The following is a 20,376-nucleotide window of genomic DNA, read 5'->3' as shown; positions in this document are numbered from 1 at the left end:
ATTTAACTCCGCACTGTCCTAAACATGCACCTAAAAATATTTCTTCATATTCCAGTTAACAGGCTGCATACTCTGGAAGATAATAATGATTGAGGGGTGGAAATATTCACACAGCAAATTCACCTTGGTAAATGGTTGGAAATTGCTTTTTCCTATGTGTTTCACTACAAAAATTGTGGTGGTCAACAGGGCATTCCATTTTCCAGAACAATTACAAAAACTTCTTTTATCTATATATCAAATCGCATTTCCCCCAAAACTTGCTTTACATTGCCTTGTTTGCTTACAGATATTTTTTTTTTCTTTGGGAAAAAAACAAAAGACTTTTTTTTTTGTTTTGCTCACACCTTTTTCAGTAGTAGCTCAAGGTGAGTCACATTCAGGTACACTGGGTATTTCCCTGTTGGGCTCACAATCTAACTTTGTACCTGAGGCAAGGGAGGGTTAAGTGACTTGCCCAAGATCACAAGAAGCAGTGGTGGGATTTGAACCAGCCAAGTCTGGATGGTGAGACTACTTCTACTACTTATCACTTCTATAGCGCTACAAGGCATACACAGCACTATGCATCATACACGAAAAAGACAGTCTCTGCTCAAAGAGCTCACAATCTAAATAGGACAGACAAACAGACAGAACAACTAAGAGGTAAAGGATAAAATGGTACAGGGCAAGTGAGAGTGGTTAGGAGTCAAAATCAGCGTCAAAGAGGTGGGCTTTCAGCCTGGATTTGAAAACGGCCAAAGACGGGGCTAGACGTACAAGCTCGGGAAGTCTATTCCAGGCGTGAGGTGCAGCGAGATAAAAGGAACGGAGTCTGGGAATAGCAGTAGAGGAGAAGGGGACAGACAGGAGAGATTTATCCACAGAACGGAGTACCCGAGGGGGGGGGGGCATAGGGAGAGACAAGAGCAGAGAGGTACTGAGGAGCGGTAGAGTGAAAGCACTTGTAGGTCAGTAAGAGAAGTTTGAATTGAATGCGGAAACGGATAGGGAGCCAGTGAAGTGACTTGAGGAGAGGGCTAATGTGAGCATAGCGACTCTGGCGGAGAAAGAGTCGCATAGCAGAGTTTTGGACTGATTGAAAAGGAGAGAGATGGCTAAGTGGGAGGCCGGTAAGAAGCAGGCTGCAATAATCTAGGCGAGAGGTGATAAGACTACTGCTCTAACCACTAGGCTACTCCTCCACCTACACTGCTATACTCTGTGCATAGGCAGACTCGTACGTAAGAAATACAGGGTGGTGGTGGTCGTGGGGGGGGGGGGGGGGTGGTCTTTTACTAAAGCTTAGCTCGAGGTATCTGCAGTAGGGCCCATAGGAATAAAATAATCTTTAGTAAAAGACCCCCACAAATATCTTCCAGGTGAGACGAAACGTTATTGATGGCTAAAATACAAAAAAGAGGTAAAGAATGAGAGCGGGGCATATTATCTGTCAGACATGAAAAATGTGGAAAGTAAAACCAGAATCTGAAAAGCTTAAGTGGGATATTTGGGCCTTTGTTCGTTTTAAGTGCCTGTAAATTACCTGCGGCTGCTGACGGTGTTATGTCATCTGCAGGCAGGCATCCCTCTTCCACTCAGCCTTCTTTGTAATCCCCCTCATTTTTCCATGCTAACTTCCTTATGACAACCTTTGAAAAGTAGAAGCAAGGAGATGGTCTTTCTGGCCAAGTAAAGCACTCAAAAGAAGAAAAGAGAGTTTTTGCAACTCAGAATGAAAAACAGCTGCCGTTATTACATTTAAAGACTATGGGGCCCTTTTACTAAGCTGGGTAAGCGGCCAACACGCACATCTGAAAATAAAAATTATTTTTCGGTCACACGTATCGGACGCACGCCAAAAATGAGTGAGACTGTCTCCTGTGTCCCCTGCCCGCCTTTCCAGCCACTCAGCGATTCTTCTATCTCCCCTGCTCCCCTTCCAGGCACCCAGCGATTCTCCTCTGTCCCCTTTCCCCCCTGTAGCCACCCAGCGATTCTCCTCGCTCCCCTGCCCCCACTCCAGCCGTGTGTGTGTGAGAGTGAGTATGTGGAAGACAGAGACAGTGAAAGTGTGTGTGTGTGTGTGTCTGTGTGAAAGTGTGACTGAGAGTGAGTTAAGAGAGAGAGTGAGAGTGTGTATATGTATTTGTGTCTGTGTATGTATGAGACAGAGAAAGTGTGTGTGTGCGCGTGTCTGTGTGAAAGAGAATGTGCGAGGCTAGTGTCAAAATGGAGAGACAGCAGCAAAAGTTTGCATAGCAGAGCACAACCATTTGAGCCAGTTGTTACCTTATCTCCCCTGCCGTCCCCTCCATACCCAATGATTCTTTTTTTGTCTTCCATCCCCTCCGTGTCCCATTTTGGCATGCGCTGGGCACATGTAGATGCTTATACGGCTTAGTAAAAGGGCCCCAGAGGTTTCCTCCATTGCCTTCCAAAATTATGATCACCTACCCAGAAACTCATGTACATCACTGAATGGATCACTTAAAAAAACAATTTTTACAATGAATGCAAATAAACATTATCGTATCGGCACTTATCTGATCATGCCAGCTGCTTATATTATATTTCAGAAATATAAATATAGAAATATAAAAATCTAAGCTGTTGTTTTATCTACTTCTGGTTTGACTTTTGGAAACATCTGATTATTAGGAAAAGTCATAATGATGTGCAATATCCTAAGAAATCATTGACAGGTCACAAGGAAATCCAAGGAAATATATTTATATTGAGGAACATTGGCACCATAAACCAAGAATGATTGTGATATCATTAGAATCCCTGAACATTTCAATTCCCGTCTCAAATGTTCTATTTAAAATGGGGCCCACTACATCTCCAAGTGTCACTCACCACAGACCTCCGTTGGCATCTATCTCTTGCAACTTATGTTATAATGCCTTTGTATCACTCCATGGTGCGACCGCACCTCGAATATTGTGTTCAATTCTGGTCGCCGCATCTCAAAAAAGATATAGTGGAATTAGAAAAGATGCAGAGAAGGGCGACGAAAATGATAAAGGGGGTGGGACGACTTCCTTATGAGGAAAGGCTAAAGCGGCTAGGGCTCTTCAGCTTGGAGAAAAGGTGGCTGAGGGGAGATATGATAGAGGTCTATAAAATGATGAGTGGAGTTGAACGGGTAGATGTGAAGCATCTGTTCACGCTTTCCAAAAATACTAGGACTAGGGGGCATGCGATGAAGCTACAATGTAGTAAATTTAAAACAAATCGGAGAAAATTTTTCTTCACTCAACGTGTAATTAAACTCTGGAATTCGTTGCCAGAGAATGTGGTAAAGGTGGTTAGCTTAGTGGAGTTTAAAAAAGGTTTGGACGGCTTCGTAAAGGAAAAGTCCATAGACCGTTATTAAATGGACTTGGGGAAAATCCACTATATCTGGGATAAGCAGTATAAAATGTTGTGTACATTTTTGGGATCTTGCCGGGTGTTTGTGACCTGGATTGGCCACTGTTGGAAACAGGATGCTGGGCTCGATGGACCTTTGGTCTTTCCTAGTATGGCAATACTTATGCACTTATTTTGAGTTCTCTGCGCTAACATTTGCATTCTTTAGCTTCTTTTCCAAAACCACAGTTTTTGACCTCCTGTTTCATATTTTCTTTTCTTAAGTTCACTGAACCAATGCTCATCCCTACGTTTTTACTGCTGTAATTGTCTATTGCTCGTGTTTGATCTATTCTTACTGTACACCGCCTTGAGTGAATCCCTTCAAAAAGGCGGTAAATAAACCCTAATAATAATAAATAAATGTACAACAGCCTGTCCGTCTCAGCTGATCATGACAGCTCATCTCTAGTCCTCAGTATTAGGAACACGATTGTGCCACTTAGGGGTCTTTTTACTAAAGTGTGCTAGATATCGCAGTTACTGTAGATTAACGCAGAAAATTAACGTGTGATAGCCACAGATAGCATGGAAACACTTAGGCAACAATTTTGTAAATTTGGTACCAAAAAACAGCAAGGCAATCGATCTGCAAACTCCAATGTGGACAAACAAAACAGCAGATCAAGATAAACGTGAAGATTTTTATTGATATCATATACCAGAATATTGCCCGACACAGGCCGTGGTTCGCCCAAAAGGGCTGCGTCAGGGGCTAAATTATTAAATGTTCCAACTGGAAATATGATTTATACACATCTAACATAAAGGACATATAATAAAAAACCAGCAAGGTGACCACAACTGTTGTATAACGATCAACCAAAGAACTCGCAGCTCTGAATGCTGGAAAACACGGCCTTTGTCGGGCAATATTCTGGTATATGAAATCAATAAAATCTTCACATTTATCTTGATAAATTTATCTCTCCACTCTCATCTCTCCCTACATTCCTCCCCGTGAACTCCGCTCGCTGGACAAATCTCGCTTGTCGTCCCCCTTCTCCTCCACTGCTAATTCCAGGCTTCGTTCCTTTTCCCTCGCGGCACCTTATACCTGGAATGGACTTCCTGAGCCTGTACGCCTAGCTCCACCTCTAACTGTTTTCAAATCTATGCTGAAAACCCACCTTTTCACCACTGCTTTTGGCTCCTAGCCACTACTCAATTGCCCTCCCCTTGTTCCTTCTCACCCAGTACTTTCCTCACCCTTAATTGTCTTGTCTGCCTGTATTTTTAGATTGTAAGCTCTATCGAGCAGGGGCTGTCTCTCTGTGTCAGGTGTTCAGCGCTGCGTACGTCTGGTAGCACTATACTAATGTTAATAACATTCCATGTAGAAGCCTGCCCTTGCAGATGAGCAACGCGGCCGCTCAGGCTTCTGTTTCTGTGAGTCTGACGTCCTGCACAGGACGTCAGACTCACAGAAACAGAAGCCTGCGCGGCCGCATTGCTGATCTGCAAGGGCAGGCTTCTACATGGAATGTTGCTAGTGAAGGAGTAGCCTAGTGGTTAATGCAGTGGAACATGGAATGTTGCTACTATTGAGATTCTAGATGGAATGTTTTGGCTCCTAGCCACTACTCAATTGCCCTCCCCTTGTTCCTTCTCACCCAGTACTTCCCTCGCCCTTAATTGTCTTGTCTGCCTGTATTTTTAGATTGTAAGCTCTATCGAACAGGGGCTGTCTCTCTGTGTCAGGTGTTCAGCGCTGCGTGCATCTGGTAGCGCTATACAAATGATAATAATAATAATAATATTCTGGTATATGATATCAATAAAATCTTCGCGTTTATCTTGATCTGCTGTTCTGTTTGTCCTCCTTTTTGGTACTACAGTGCAGCACGGGGATCGTCAATTCTATAACGGCATCAGAACGCCTTGATGCTGTCACAGGACACTAGTGCAAAACTACATTGGTGCACCTGTTTATGCTAATTCAATCAACGTGAGTGAGGGAATCCGAAGCACAGCCAATCAGGACAGGTGAGCAGAAAAGCACAAGGAGCCTTCACAATTAGGGAGCATCAAATCAGTGCTTTATTAAACAGACCCGACACGGTCCAAGTTTTGGCGCAACTGCCTGCATCAGGGGTCTTGTGCAGAACAGTTCTTCAATAAACGGTCCTTTTATGAAGCTGCGGCAAAAGGGGACCTGCGCTGGCATCCACACGTGTTTTTGAAGCGCAACGAGGCCCCCTTTTACCGCAGTGGGTAAAAGGGAGGTCTTTCTTTTTTTTAAAGAAATGGCCACCCGGCAAGCAAAGCACTTGCCGCGCAGCCATTTTGGGGGGGGGGGGGGGGCAGCACTTACCTCCACCCATTGAGGTGGTGGTAAGGGCTCCCGTACTAATCTGGCGGTAACCGGACACCACACGGTATTGCCTGATTACCGCCAGGTACACACCGGCACTACAAAAAATAAAAATATTTTTTGCAGCACCATAAATGGTGCATGCTGGGGGTGGAGAACTACCACAGGGCTGCTGCAGTAGCCTGGCGGTACTTCCATTTTAGCGAGCGGTAAGCCCGAATTGGGCTTACTGCCGCTTTGTAAAAGGACCCCTAAACATGTCCAAAAAATGATAGAGATACAATTCTTGCTCATAGCAGCAAAAATGCCTATAAATGGTGTGAAACAAGCAGCCCAACAATAAAAGTGCTCCTTCACAGTCTTAGCTTCCTCTGAGCACCAGGACATGGCTACAGTAGCCATGCCTTGGTGTTCAGAGGAAGCTAGAACTTCTAATTTTCCAATCAGCACATGGCCATTACCACAGGAGAACTTGTCCATACCTATTTTATAGGGGCTAAGGGCTCCTGTGCTAACTCCATGGTAATTGGGCAATGCACAGCAATATACATGTGCTAGTTGATTAGTTGTTCTGCTTTCGAGCATATCTCTGTCAGACATAGACTATAGAGGCGGTCAAAGGTTATTACATAAACTTTATTCAAGTAAGTAAATCATAAACCATACATTACCGCTTGAGTTGACAACATCTCCTGTCAGGGGCTGGGAGGTCCCGATGCAGCCAAACAGCGAGAGTCTCAGCGGGCACAAGGGGCCTAGGCAACACTTCTGTTCCTGGTTGAGACCTCTATTTGTTCACCTTTAACTCCCAGCTTTTATACTGACCAATAAACATGATCTCGTTCAATTAAATAAGACTGACATGTAGTTAAGGAGTGACAGCTTCTTAATGCATCCCCAGGAACTGGCCAGGTTTCCAGAGATTCATGTGAAACATCATCCTTAGCCCTACGCATGTTGTCATTCCATTTAGTACAAATTACTTCATTTAATATGATGATGCTATCAATTCCTGTCCTGAGAGTCCATTACTTTCAAGACCGTATTAAATAGCCATATGGGAGTCCATTATGTACTTCCAAGAGAACATTAACTATATCATTGCTTCATTATGTACTTTCAAGGAAACGTTAAATATGATATCAATACTTAGGCAGAACTCAATGTCAAGCACAAACTTTTCCATTGCATTAGTGTAGGACACTCCTACTCGTCACCTATATACAGTGGGGGAAATAAGTATTTGATCCCTTGCTGATTTTGTAAGTTTGCCCACTGACAAAGACATGAGCAGCCCATAATTGAAGGGTAGGTTATTGGTAACAGTGAGAGATAGCACATCACAAATTAAATCCGGAAAATCACATTGTGGAAAGTATATGAATTTATTTGCATTCTGCAGAGGGAAATAAGTATTTAATCCCTCTGGCAAACAAGACCTAATACTTGGTGGCAAAACCCTTGTTGGCAAGCACAGCGGTCAGACGTCTTCTGTAGTTGATGATGAGGTTTGCACACATGTCAGGAGGAATTTTGGTCCACTCCTCTTTGCAGATCATCTCTAAATCATTAAGAGTTCTGGGCTGTCACTTGGCAACTCGCAGCTTCAGCTCCCTCCATAAGTTTTCAATGGGATTAAGGTCTGGTGACTGGCTAGGCCACTCCATGACCCTAATGTGCTTCTTCCTGAGCCACTCCTTTGTTGCCTTGGCTGTATGTTTTGGGTCATTGTCGTGCTGGAAGACCCAGCCACGACCCATTTTTAAGGCCCTGGCGGAGGGAAGGAGGTTGTCACTCAGAATTGTATGGTACATGGCCCCATCCATTCTCCCATTGATGCGGTGAAGTAGTCCTGTGCCCTTAGCAGAGAAACACCCCCAAAACATAACATTTCCACCTCCATGCTTGACAGTGGGGACGGTGTTCTTTGGGTCATAGGCAGCATTTCTCTTCCTCCAAACACGGCGAGTTGAGTTCATGCCAAAGAGCTCAATTTTTGTCTCATCTGACCACAGCACCTTCTCCCAATCACTCTCGGCATCATCCAGGTGTTCACTGGCAAACTTCAGACGGGCCGTCACATGTGCCTTCCGGAGCAGGGGGACCTTGCGGGCACTGCAGGATTGCAATCCGTTATGTCGTAATGTGTTACCAATGGTTTTCGTGGTGACAGTGGTCCCAGCTGCCTTGAGATCATTGACAAGTTCCCCCCTTGTAGTTGTAGGCTGATTTCTAACCTTCCTCATGATCAAGGATACCCCACGAGGTGAGATTTTGCGTGGAGCCCCAGATCTTTGTCGATTGACAGTCATTTTGTACTTCTTCTATTTTCTTACTAATGCACCAACAGTTGTCTCCTTCTCGCCCAGCGTCTTACTGATGGTTTTGTAGCCCATTCCAGCCTTGTGCAGGTGTATGATCTTGTCCCTGACATCCTTAGACAGCTCCTTGCTCTTGGCCATTTTGTAGAGGTTAGAGTCTGACTGATTCACTGAGTCTGTGGACAGGTGTCTTTCATACAGGTGACCATTGCCGACAGCTGTCTGTCATGCAGGTAACGAGTTGATTTGGAGCATCTACCTGGTCTGTAGGGGCCAGATCTCTTACTGGTTGGTGGGGGATCAAATACTTATTTCCCTCTGCAGAATGCAAATAAATTCATATACTTTCCACAATGTGATTTTCCGGATTTAATTTGTGATGTGCTATCTCTCACTGTTACCAATAACCTACCCTTCAATTATGGGCTGCTCATGTCTTTGTCAGTGGGCAAACTTACAAAATCAGCAAGGGATCAAATACTTATTTCCCCCACTGTACGCCTTCCCGTGTTGAAAAATAAACATTTTTCAGCATGAGATGGGCACAGTACTCGGGACACCTCAGCGCGTCCCATGGCAGTGCTTTTTGCCACACGGTTGGCCTACTGCGGCTTAGTAAAAAGGCCCCTCTGTCATTTACATGCAATCATATAGATTAGCGCTTTGCACTTGCATTAGTGGTACCTATTCTCCATATGTGTGCATTAAATGCACCTAAATGCAGGCATGCCTTATACAGAATTACCCTCAGTGCCTCCTACGTAGGAAGCGATAAGTGGTCCCCTGCTAACTGCACATTAGTTGGTTAGCATGAGGTAAGTGGAGCATGCTAATTGAGATACACTCTCCACAGCCATTCTCCATCCATGTCCTGCCTTGTTTTACCCATAACCATCTAAACTTCAGGCGATTATTAAAAACCTATCTGTTTTGCAAGGCCTACTCTACTGATCCAACTTAAATGCCTTAACTCCGTAATGCATCAAAACCTCACATCGTAATGGACATTGTATATTCCTTAGTTCCTTGACCCTTGTTGTACTTGTATACCCTAACCTTATCTGACCCTTATTTTAAACTGTATTTGTTTAATATCTACTGGACTTCGCGATCGCCTTGACGGTATTATGTAAGACACATTGAGCCTGCTAATGGGTGGGACAATGTGGGGTATAAATGTTACAAATAAATAAATAAACATAAAATTCCCTTAAAACATGACTTCATGCGTGGCAACCTGAAAAATACTTCAAAAGTGGCTAGCACATTGTGCAATAGCTGTTACCACACTTTAGTATCGTTTTAGAACACTGGACTCCTGATGCAGACGTCCACACCGAAACATGGCCATGTTGAGTCTGACTTCTCCAGTTGCGAGTTATTTTTCATTGAGGATAGTTAAGAAACTGAAGAGATTTGACTTCATATGTTGCAATCTTTGGTCCCCTTCTTTTTCCCTCACTATGGGGTCCTTTTACTAAGCCACAGTAAAAAAAAAAAAGGTCTGCGGTAGTGTGGGCACTTGCTTTTAGCATGTGCTGGGCCATTTTTTACTGCAGCTGGGTAGGAGCAGTAAATGGCTGTGCGCTAGAATTAAAGGTATGCACGTTGCTATTTACTGCCTGAGCTCTCACCACCACCCATTGACCTAGCGGTGAAGGCTCATGCGCTATCTGTGCAGTACTCATGCATAGGGTTACCATATTTTGTCCCCCAAAAAGGAGGACACATACCCCGCCCCCCAGTCACACCCACCCCGCCCCCTTTCACGCCCTCACTCCACCCCCTGTCACATTTTCCCTCCCCCCTCCCCGTCACCCCCTCCCTTTACCTTACTACTGCCCTGGTGGTCTAGTGACCTTTTCGGGGCCTTTAGGATGGCCTGCCCACCAGCCTGGCCATTTGTCCAGAAATCCGGACAAATGGGCATATTGGCAAAACGAGGACATGTCCGGGTAAATCCGGACATATGGTAACCCTACTCATGCAGCATGCGCCAATGTGGCCAAACTGTTGATTACTACTGGGTATGCCCCTGCAGTAGAAAATAGAAAAATATTTTCTACCGTGGGAAACAGTGCACCAACTTTGAAATAACGCAGGGTGAGCACGCTAACCGGGCGGTAGTGTCAATTTGGTATGCAGTACACATGCGGTAGCCCCTACCTCCGCTTTGTAAAAGGACCCTTATATTCTTATTTAGTCCTCCCCGCTCCCTACCCATATGAGCGTCCCCTCGTATTTACATGCTATGTCACTTATGCTTACCCATACGGAATATTGCTTAGTTCAGGCCCTTGCCAAGCCCCCTCCCTGCCCATCTTCAAATCTCTGCTTAAAGCCCACCTCTTCAATGTCGCCTTCGGCACCTAACCTCTACACCTCTACCCAGGAAATCTAGACTGCCCCAGCTTGACATTTCGTTCTTTAGATTGTAAGCTCCTTTGAGCAGGGACCGTCCTTCTTCGTTATTATGTACAGCGCTGCGTAACACTAGTAGCGCTCTATAAATGTCAAGTAGTAGTATTTCCCCAATAAATATGCATAATTCTATAATGGGAACAATACCCTTCACTCCAGGCACTCATTTCCATCTGAGAAATAAGTTCCGGTTTATGATCTGAACTGTTGGTGCTCTGACAGAGATATAATAACTCATTAATCAAGCGAGTACTGGAGTTACCCCTATGAGACTTTTGTGTTCTCTGAGTTTCATGGACTTGCCTCGAACAATTATTATATGTATAAGCATAAATGTAGTGGTTGGAATGAGTGTGGTGTAGTATGAGTGAATGAATGAGTATAGAGATACAAGAACTAATTGAGCTACAAGGTTATTGAAATACTTATTGAAAAGATAATAAATGGATAGTGGAAATTAACCATGCAGTCACTGATTTAATATTCCAATAAATATGCATGAGACCTATTTCCATACAATGGAGGCAGTGCATGCAAATAGATCTCATAAACCATAAAATACTCTTGTCAGAGTTGTCACAATCTATTTCTTAGAGGTTTTATTAATAAGAGGGTCTTTTACTAAGCCGTGGTAGCGTTTTTAGCTCATGGTAGAAACCAGCTGGTGGTCAACGCCGAGACGCCCATAGGAAAATAACGGGCATCTTGGCGTTTACCGCCAGTTGATTTCTACTGTGAACTAAAAACTCTACCGTGGCTTAGTAAAAGACCCTCTTATTAATGAAACCTCTAAGAAATAGATTGTGACAACTCTGACAAGAGTATTTTATGGTTTATGTGTTTATTAGATTTGAGAGAAGGTTGTTGCCAATATTATGGATGCAAATAGATGTCATGTATATTCAAGTTATGGATTTTAAGTAAGAGTTTGTTTTATGTGTGTGGGGATGGATGGAGTAGGTTTATAGGGATTACAGCGGGTACTAGAGTCCAACCTCTAATGACGCAATAACAGCAAAAGACAGACTGTGTTGAGTGTGAGGCATGGACAATTTTGATCTTGTCATGACAAGGGTTTCTACAATGAGATATCTCCACAGTTACACATTCCAGTGAATTCCTCATGTTTGGATTGATATTTTATTTATTTATTTAGATTTTGCTCACACCTTTTTCAGTAATAGCTCAAGGTGAGTTATGTTCAGGTACTCTGGATATTCCCCTGTCCCAGGAGGGCTCTCAATCTAAGTTAGGTGATGGAGGGTTAAGTGACTTGCCCAAGATCACAAGGAGCAGCAGTGGGATTTGAACTGGCCACCTCTGGATTGCAAGACCGGTGCTCTAACCACTAGGCCACTCCTCCACTCTGCTGCTATTTGAAGTGATTCAGTTCAGGATCAGGAATCAGGGCTTTTTTTGAGGGGGTACTCGGGGGTACTGAGTACCGGCACCTTTTCCATTGTCTGCTAAAATTGACCCATGCACCACAAGCTGTGACTGGTTGCAGGGGGCCTGGCTATTGTGGGGTGAGTCCCTCAGTGATCACCCCACCCCTGAAGGGTGGCCTGGCATTTGAGTACCGGCACTTTTTTTGCTAGAAAAATTGCACTGTCAGGAACTATGTATTCTAATACATGTTTAAAGAAGAAATATTTGTATACCAACTCTAGTACAATCATTAAAACAGACTTGGGGACGATTTGAGAAGGTTGCTGATGGACGATCTGTAAATAAGGGGGTGGTGTTGTATCTGTGGACAGACATGTTGGATGTATTAGAAATGAAGGGTGAAATGTATGTATGACAGTGAAGGTTTTTTTTGTTTTTTTTTTAAATTTGCTTTACCCTCGACCCCAAGTGATTTTATAAATTTTAATAAAATTTGACATATAATAACATCTTTTGTATTGTTGATAGTTGTTGGAAGATATGTATGTTTGCAAATGTTACAACTATACTGATATTGTACCCAGTATTTAAGTGTATTATGCACATTTATTGAGGAAATCCTGAAAACCCGACTGGTTGGCAGCCTTCAAGGACCAAGGTTGGACAACCCTGGCTTAGTTAATTTGCTCCCACTTCACTGCAAAAACGTAGACTTGTGACGATGACATTATTCTATACATTTATTTGCTCTAGTGACAGGTGAACAGAGGCACCCTGTTGAAGAATTGTCCTTAGACTGTGTTGCATGAATTAATTGATCCGAAAGTCTTTTGTGTCAATTTTATAATAAAGTAGCAGGAGTTATTTTGCAAAGATAATTCAGAAATATCCATAGTAACTGATGATGATGACATTTTATTTGTACTAAAATGATCAACTTGATCTCCTTCCAAATTGTTTTCTTGTTTAAATAGGTTCTGTAAATATATTTAACTAGTAAAAAAAAAGTCCGTTTCTCATTGAAATGAAACGGGCGCTAGCAAGGTAATCACCTTCTGCCATTAATGTTTTTAAGGGAAGTTCCAGCGTCCCCCTCCCTCCCAGTTCCAGGGTCCTCCCTCCCAGTTCCAGGGTCGTCGTTCGTCCCTCCCTCCCAGTTCCAGGGTCGTCATCCCTCCCTCCCTCCGAATTTTAAAAGTCATCCTGACTTACCTCGTCAGAGTTACGGCGGCAGGCAGCAGTGGTAAAAAACGTGCAGGCTCGGCACTTCAGTTTTCCCGTCTTTGTCTCTCAGCTCTGGTCCCACCCTCATTTCCTGTTTCCACAGAGAAGGGAAACTGAAGTAAGTGCTGAGCCTGCACACTTTTTACCGCACGATGTAAGTCAGGATGCCTTTTAAAATTCGGAGGGAGGGGGCCTGGAACTGGAAAGGAGGGAGGGACGACCACCCCGGAACTGGGAGGGAGGGGGGACAGACGGCGACCCTGGAACTGGGAGGGAGGGAATGAACTTCCGGTGGGTGAATATTATATGCAGCCTTCCCTTCCCTCCGAGGGCGGGGCACTGCGAGTGAGTGTGGTTGGTCTCCTGATGTCGCATTTCTTTCCCTGGGCAATTACAAACCCTACACGGCTTCACTGCCACAGAGTCAGCTTCAGAACGTTGGAGGTGCAAATTATTATATTAGATAATGTTTACCTTGAATGCGGTGTGCTGTGCTCTCTCTAATGCGAGCATCCAAAATGTTTTTTTGACAGTGAAAGAAAGACATAATAAATACAGTATTTTATTATAAACAAACTACTTAGAAGGTGGTTTCTGGTTTGATTAATATCTCTCTCCCCCTTGTAATCTAAAGTTAATTGAGATTTTTTCAGTTTTGGCATGATTGAAAGTTAAGGGGCTATTGTCCTTGCTTCTTGAACATTTTGTTCAGTAACTATCGTGTTTGTAGTAGATAAAAATCTTTATTATATACTGTTTCATCAATTTCAATAGGATTACAGTCTAAAGACAAAGCCACACAGTAGCATTAGCCTATCAGTGGTCTAAAACTAATTAGAAAAGGACAAATAACTTCAAGTTTTTCCATTATAAATTGTGAAGCTTGACCAGTAGAGTCTGCATTGAAGTTTAAATATAAACCACTACCTTCATCTGTATGGTTCATATAACAGAAAACAAATTAATTGGATTACTTTGGGAAGTAAGATTCAGAGCTTACAATACTCCCAATATTCAATACAGAAGAATAAAGGAGTTGAAATATTTTACGGGTCATTTTATGAAGCCTACATTAGCTGTTAACCTGTGGTTTAGCGCACAGCTAATTCAAGGACATGTTAACCTGCTTTTGCAGTAAAAGCTTTTTTAATGTCGGCAAAAGATAAAACAGATAAAGCAAACTCTAATAAGATGAGTGTACCAAGTTTTAAAATCTTATTTGTTTGATACTATCGTTTATCGTTTATTCATTTACTAGACCGTCGCTTATTACAAAAGTAAATCAGAACGGTTTACAAATTAATATAACATTAAAAATGGTGGATAAACATACTCTGAAATCCATTTATGATAGAATGTCTTTTTGCTGTGCTTTCCTATCAGTGGCATAGGAAGGGGGAGGCGGGGAGCGGTCCACCCCGGGTGCACGCCGCTGGGGGGTGTCAGCTCTGCGCTGGTGCACTGCCCTCTCTGCCCCGGAACAGGTTACTTCCTGTTCCGGGACAGAGAGAGCAGTGAACCAGCGCGGAGCCGACACACCCCAGCAACGTGCAGTCGGGGAGGATCGGCCCTCCCGCCCGTCCTTCGCCGCAGGTATGCGCTCCGGGGGGGAGGAGGTATGCGCTCTGGGGGGGGGTGCACTCCAGCGGGAGGAGGGTGCACCGTGCTGCACCTGGGGGGGGGGGTGCGCAGCGGCGACCAGCCCCGGGTGTCAGCTCCCCTCGCTACGGCTCTGCATTCTATTAATAACATTCATACAGTAATGCTAATAAAAATATGGAAAAGACAATTTTGAATGTTACAATTGGATAGATAGAGTATTTACCGCTTCCCGATGAAGAAGTGGGTGTGTAATTCTCACCATATTAAGATACAAAGTGGTGAGTGTCACCGCTGAGGTTAGCGGGGAAATCATTCCTGTGTAGTTAAGTGCCACTGAATGTTGTCGGCCAGCCCACTCATCATGGTTTAAGTGGGTAGGAGCCTCTTTTGCCCTCTTGCCATGCTGAATATTGATCCTTTTATTTATAGTAGTCTATAGCTGTGGTTAATTATTTTCTTAAAATTCTGCCTTTATACCAGACAGAGATATTCAACTATATTGAACAGAAATTGTAAGGTTTGCCATTATTTCATAAAACCTGTGTATAATTTAATATAGAAAATTCTATTATATTAAGAATAAGTCTTACTTGTAGCAGAGAAGATTAGTTGAAAGATAATATTTAAAAGATTGCTGTCTGCTGGATAATATTATCACTCTTGTTAAAACAATGGGCTCTTAGAATCAAAATGTTCTTATAATGTTATATTTGTGTATGTCAAATGCAAATATAATGGAACTAGTTTGAATCTGTGATTTGATACATAATCATGAGGATAAACCTAATTTGCCGGAAGAACCATAATATGTCAATCAAGTTCTGGAGTATAAAGTCCCAATATGCAGCTGTTGAAAAGATGACCTCACCTTTGCATAGGTCATTTAAGGTGGATAAAGGATTTCCAAGTTTATTTATTTATTGGGATTTATTTGCTGCCTTTATGAAGAGGTTCACCCAAGACAAACTATAGCAGGTACAGTTTAGATTAAAAGTTACAATTTTGTGTATAGAATAACAATAATAAAATGACCAAATATAAGCCTAAATACAATCAATGAAGTAGCAAAAGGTCCAAAGTTGAATTTAGACATCATATCGACCATTTTATTTTGAGTATTTATATACCTTTTAGACCTAAGTGGTTTACAGCTTCACTTTACAGGTACTGGATCTGTCCCTACTGGGCTCTCAGTCGAAGTAGTACAATGTACTACTGTTGTACCTGGGGCAATGGAGGGTTAAGGGGGATCTTAAAGAATTCGGTTTTATCTGGTTCTGGTAGAGTTTTGATGTTAGGTCATTTATGATGTCTCATTATGGTATGGCTTTTTGAACAGGTTGGTCTTTAGTAATTTCCGGAAGGCAGTTAGGTTGTGCATTGTTTTTAAGGCCTTTGGTAGTGCATTCCATAGTTGTGTGCTGGTGTAGGAGAAGCTAGATGCATACATTGATTTATATTTGAGTCCTTTGCAACTGGGGTAATGGAGGTTCAAGAATGTGCGTGCTGATCTTTTTGTGTTCCTGGTTAGTAAATCTATGAGGTCTGACATGCTGGCACTTAACATATTAACATAGGGGCCCTTTTACAAAGGTGCATAGACGCTTACGCGTATCCAACATGTGTCAAATTGGCACTACCGCCTGGCTACCGTGTGCCCCTGGTGGTAAGTCCATTTTTGGCATGTGCCCAAAACACGAAGTAGAAAATATTTTCTACTTTCTACCACGGGGCGCTTACCCAGTGGTAACCGGCAGTTGTCGCGCGCTGGACGCTTACCGCCTGGTTAGCGCGTGAGACCTTACTGTTAAGTCAATGAGTGGTGTTAAGGTCTCAGGCTGAAAATGGACATGCACTGATTTTCATGTTGCCGCACGTCCATTTTCCAGCACATTAAAAAAAATCCTTTTCCAAGCGCGCTTGGGAAATGGACCAGCGTATGTCCAAAACACACATCCACATCAGTGTAGGCCACCTTTGGGTGCATCTTAGTAAAAGGGCCTCATGGCAAATAATAATAACACTTTCCAATCAAGTGTAATTCCTTGAAATATTTGTTACATGCATAAAAAAAAGACCTGCATGGTCCATCCATTTTTCCAACAAGGTGGCCAGAGCCGCACAACAATGTTGCAAACTCACATTTTATTTACTACCAACCTTAAGATGACTTCTCCTCTCCCTCTGAGTTATACTCCTATCATATGACATGAATGTGATACTTGTCCTTGATTTGTCCTTGCTATTTACGAGTCACAGGCCATTGAAATCTGCCTGGCTCTAGCCTTACTTTCCAACTGCTGGAGTTGCCATTGAAGCCCACTCCAACCCATCCAGATCTGTCTTTCCATAATCGAGATACAGACTGTAGAGGTCTGCCCTGTTTTTATATATTTGGGAACTGACTGTAGAAGTCTGCTCTGCATCTTACTTTCCAATTACTGGGGTTGCCATCTAGGTATTGTTTTGTTTTGATGGCATCCTCTTTCCATATAGGAATCCTTTGTATCTATCCCATGAATTTTTGAATTCTTTCATCATTGTTGACTCTACCACCTCACCTGGAGGAAATTTCAGGCACTCTCTACACTCTCTATGAAAAAAGTACTTCCTGACATTACTCTTAAGTCAACCATCCTGAAACCTTAATTCATGACCTTTAATTCTACCACCTTCCCATTTCTGAAAAAAAGATTTGTCTGAAAATTAGCACCTTTCCAGAGATGAGAAAAAGTGGCTGACCTACACGATATGAATTGAGGTTACAAGATGGTTGACTTAAGAGTAATGTCATTAACTCCCGGATTGTGAATACGATGTTATGTTGGTTTGCTTGTAAAATCAATAAAGAGTAAAGTTTTTTTTTTTAAATATGCCCAGACCATATTGACTTCACTGCAGCATATGCTATTATAACTGTATTCAACTAGTTGAAGGCATAATTCAGGAAAACAGACTTTATTTAAAGGAATGAGAGTAAAACAATAGCCAATGGTTAATTAACATTAGTTTCTTTTAAGGTTATTTTTTTGTGTGTATTGTTATATATTTGATTATTATTATTGTTTTATAGACTGTATTTATTTTGTTTAAACCATCAGACTGCTCACATTAGTTTTAAACTGTTTGTTCTAAAGGCTGGAACTTTTATACTCATTGTATTTTGATATATGTTATTATATTGTGCTTTGCTTTGAGCTTGTGGGATAAGCAATGAATTAAATATAAATAAATAAACAAGCGACTGGCAATTTGATGTGTTCAGGAGAATATATAGTACCACTGTTACAGACGCCCTTCACGTTGCCTTACTGCAGTCGGTGCTCCCGTGATTAGCAACGACTTTGAATGCGGACTCTCTTGCTGAATGGTAGCTGCGCATATCAAGTTCTTACTTATGGAGCCTTACATTTGCAATCAATTTTAGAAAAATAGACTTTTCTCCTCTCACTTACCATTTGTCTCAGATTTACCTTTTTTCGCATTCTGCTTGCTTTCAAACAGGATGTGATGTGCTGATATTAGATAAGTCCTCTAATTGCTTTTTAATTCAGCATTAGCAGCACAAATCCCCATAGCTAAAGAGGTAAGGAAATAATTTAAAGGCAGTGAAATGAAAGCTTGCTTTGAACTTTTAGATGATACACATTTTACAGTCTGCAATTAGATTGGTTTGAAAAGGTAATCGAAATTTGCTTAAAGTTCTTGAGAATTGTTTTTTTTTTCCTACAAAGCTTGATTCAGAACTTTTTCCATTTTTAAACGCTATATGCCCATCTCAAGAGCTGAGGAAGACTTGAGGAAGGTGTGAGTTAAATTCTAACAATAAATTTCATTTTAAAGCTCGAAAGGTAACGTTGAATCTCTTTGCAGTGGAAGATGCCATTGTCGCTTCACAGAGCATCTTACAAAAGATATGCACATATACGGTAAAGAAATAAGCCAATGGGTTGAATTAACTCAAGCGTGAAATTTGTCCGGTCAATATTCAGCCTACGGCATTTAAATGCTAATCATCACCAGCTAAATGAGTCTCAGATATTCAATGCCGGGCCATGACCAGAAACCAGCAGTGAATGTCTGGGGCTAATCAAGTCTGTGTTAGCTGCCGGGTGTTATACAGGTCCTCACCGATAATCAGCCAAGACCTGCTTTTAGCTTGGGTAATTTTTCCTAGATAAATAATACTGTTACAGTAGATTTGATAATGCAATATAAGCTCATACTTTATCTCTTCTCCCCCCCCCCCCCCCATAAAAAACAACCTAAAAGGGTAATTCTACAAATTGGTGCCTCAGTCCAAATGCCCAAATGATGTGTGCTTAGCACCAATTCAGTAATGGCATCTTGGCACCAAGATTCTGTTATACAATACTGGCATAAGGTTGACATTGGCGTACCCATTTTTAGGCGTGCCTTCTTTTTCCATGTTGGAGCACCTAGATGCACCAAGTAATGAGTGTACTAAACAGCAGTCTATAACCTACGCACTTACCTGAGAGACACATTCATGGCCCACCCTTGCTTCATCAAATCATGCTTCCCTTGCAGTTAGGTGCCAAGTGGCACAAAATATATACCAATCTATAAACTATCCAACCCACATTCAAAATGTGGGAACCAGCTGGAAACAGCTGCCAACTGGTTATATCACTAGTTCGTGGTTATCCGGTTGTTTTCAGCAGCATTAGAAGTTAGGCACAGTACGTTACAGAATACGCTTAGTGAGTTGTGCGTGTAAATTTGAATTATTGCCCATTAATGCTCATTAGTGTTCGTTAAGAACTTTTATCAATGCAAATTAGCTTGTTAAATCAATTAAGGGGCCCTTTTACTAAGGTGCACCTAAAAGTGGCCTGTGCTGGTGTAGGCGCGTGTTTTGGATGCGTGCAGGTCCATTTCCTCAGTGCACCTGGAAAAAAAGCATTTTTTTTTGGTGCCGGAAAATGGACGTTCGGCAAAATTAAAACCAGCACGTGCCCATTTTTGACCTGAGAACTTACCGCCATCCATTGACTTAGCAGTAAGGTCTCACATGCTAACCGGGCGGTAAGTGGCTAGAGTGCATAAACTGCTGATTTCTACCGCGTATTTTGGGCGGTAGTGCCAATTTGATGTGTATTTGACATGCATAGGTGCCTATGTAGCATGATATGAGTTTAATTGTCAGAGTTATTGATTTTGCTGGATCAGATACAAATGTATATATAAAAAAATACAGCTGCAAAGACTTATTGGGACAGAATCAGATAAACTGGTCTGGCTTTCATCTCCCCCCTCCCCCATGGAAACTAGCTGGGTGGATACCTAAGCCCATCAACACATCTCCACAGAACAAAACTCTGAAGATGCACAGCAATCACAAAGACTAGAGTTAACCAAAGACAGTGAAAATCCACCTATTCGCAGACAATGACTCAGACTGAAAAAGCCCATCTACCTATCTAATCAGACAAAAGAAGCCCACTTATTCTCAAACAATGGATGTGTATATCACAGCAGATGTCCAGACAGAAAGACTTATGATGGTCATTAAACATGCGACCAGTTACCATGCCCCATCTCAAAACCAGATGAAGCCAGTTCTCAGACACCCCACCTGACTTCAGCCTAGGGTCCAGCAAGAAAATAGAAAAAGCCTGGAAAATGCCCACCTCTCTCTCTCTCTTGGGATCTGGTTCTCTTCGCTCTGCCTCCTGCCTCTCC

General features: G+C 42.4%; 1 long non-coding RNA gene across 1 annotated transcript; it reads right to left on the bottom strand.

Moving 5' to 3' along the window:
- Nucleotides 1-1,183: 1,183 nt before the first annotated feature.
- LOC115477200 lies at nt 1,184-20,140 on the bottom strand. Its single transcript, XR_003943292.1, has 3 exons — nt 20,070-20,140; nt 4,483-4,488; nt 1,184-1,194 (listed from the first exon to the last, which is right to left on the bottom strand). It is a non-coding gene; the product is annotated as an uncharacterized LOC115477200 (long non-coding RNA).
- Nucleotides 20,141-20,376: the final 236 nt, after the last annotated feature.

The sequence above is a fragment of the Microcaecilia unicolor genome, chromosome 9, assembly GCF_901765095.1.
Source record: "Microcaecilia unicolor chromosome 9, aMicUni1.1, whole genome shotgun sequence".
In the NCBI taxonomy this organism is placed as follows: Eukaryota; Metazoa; Chordata; class Amphibia; order Gymnophiona; family Siphonopidae; genus Microcaecilia; species Microcaecilia unicolor.
Note: the sequence above shows the minus strand (reverse complement) of the source record. Positions and strands in the feature narration are given on the sequence as shown.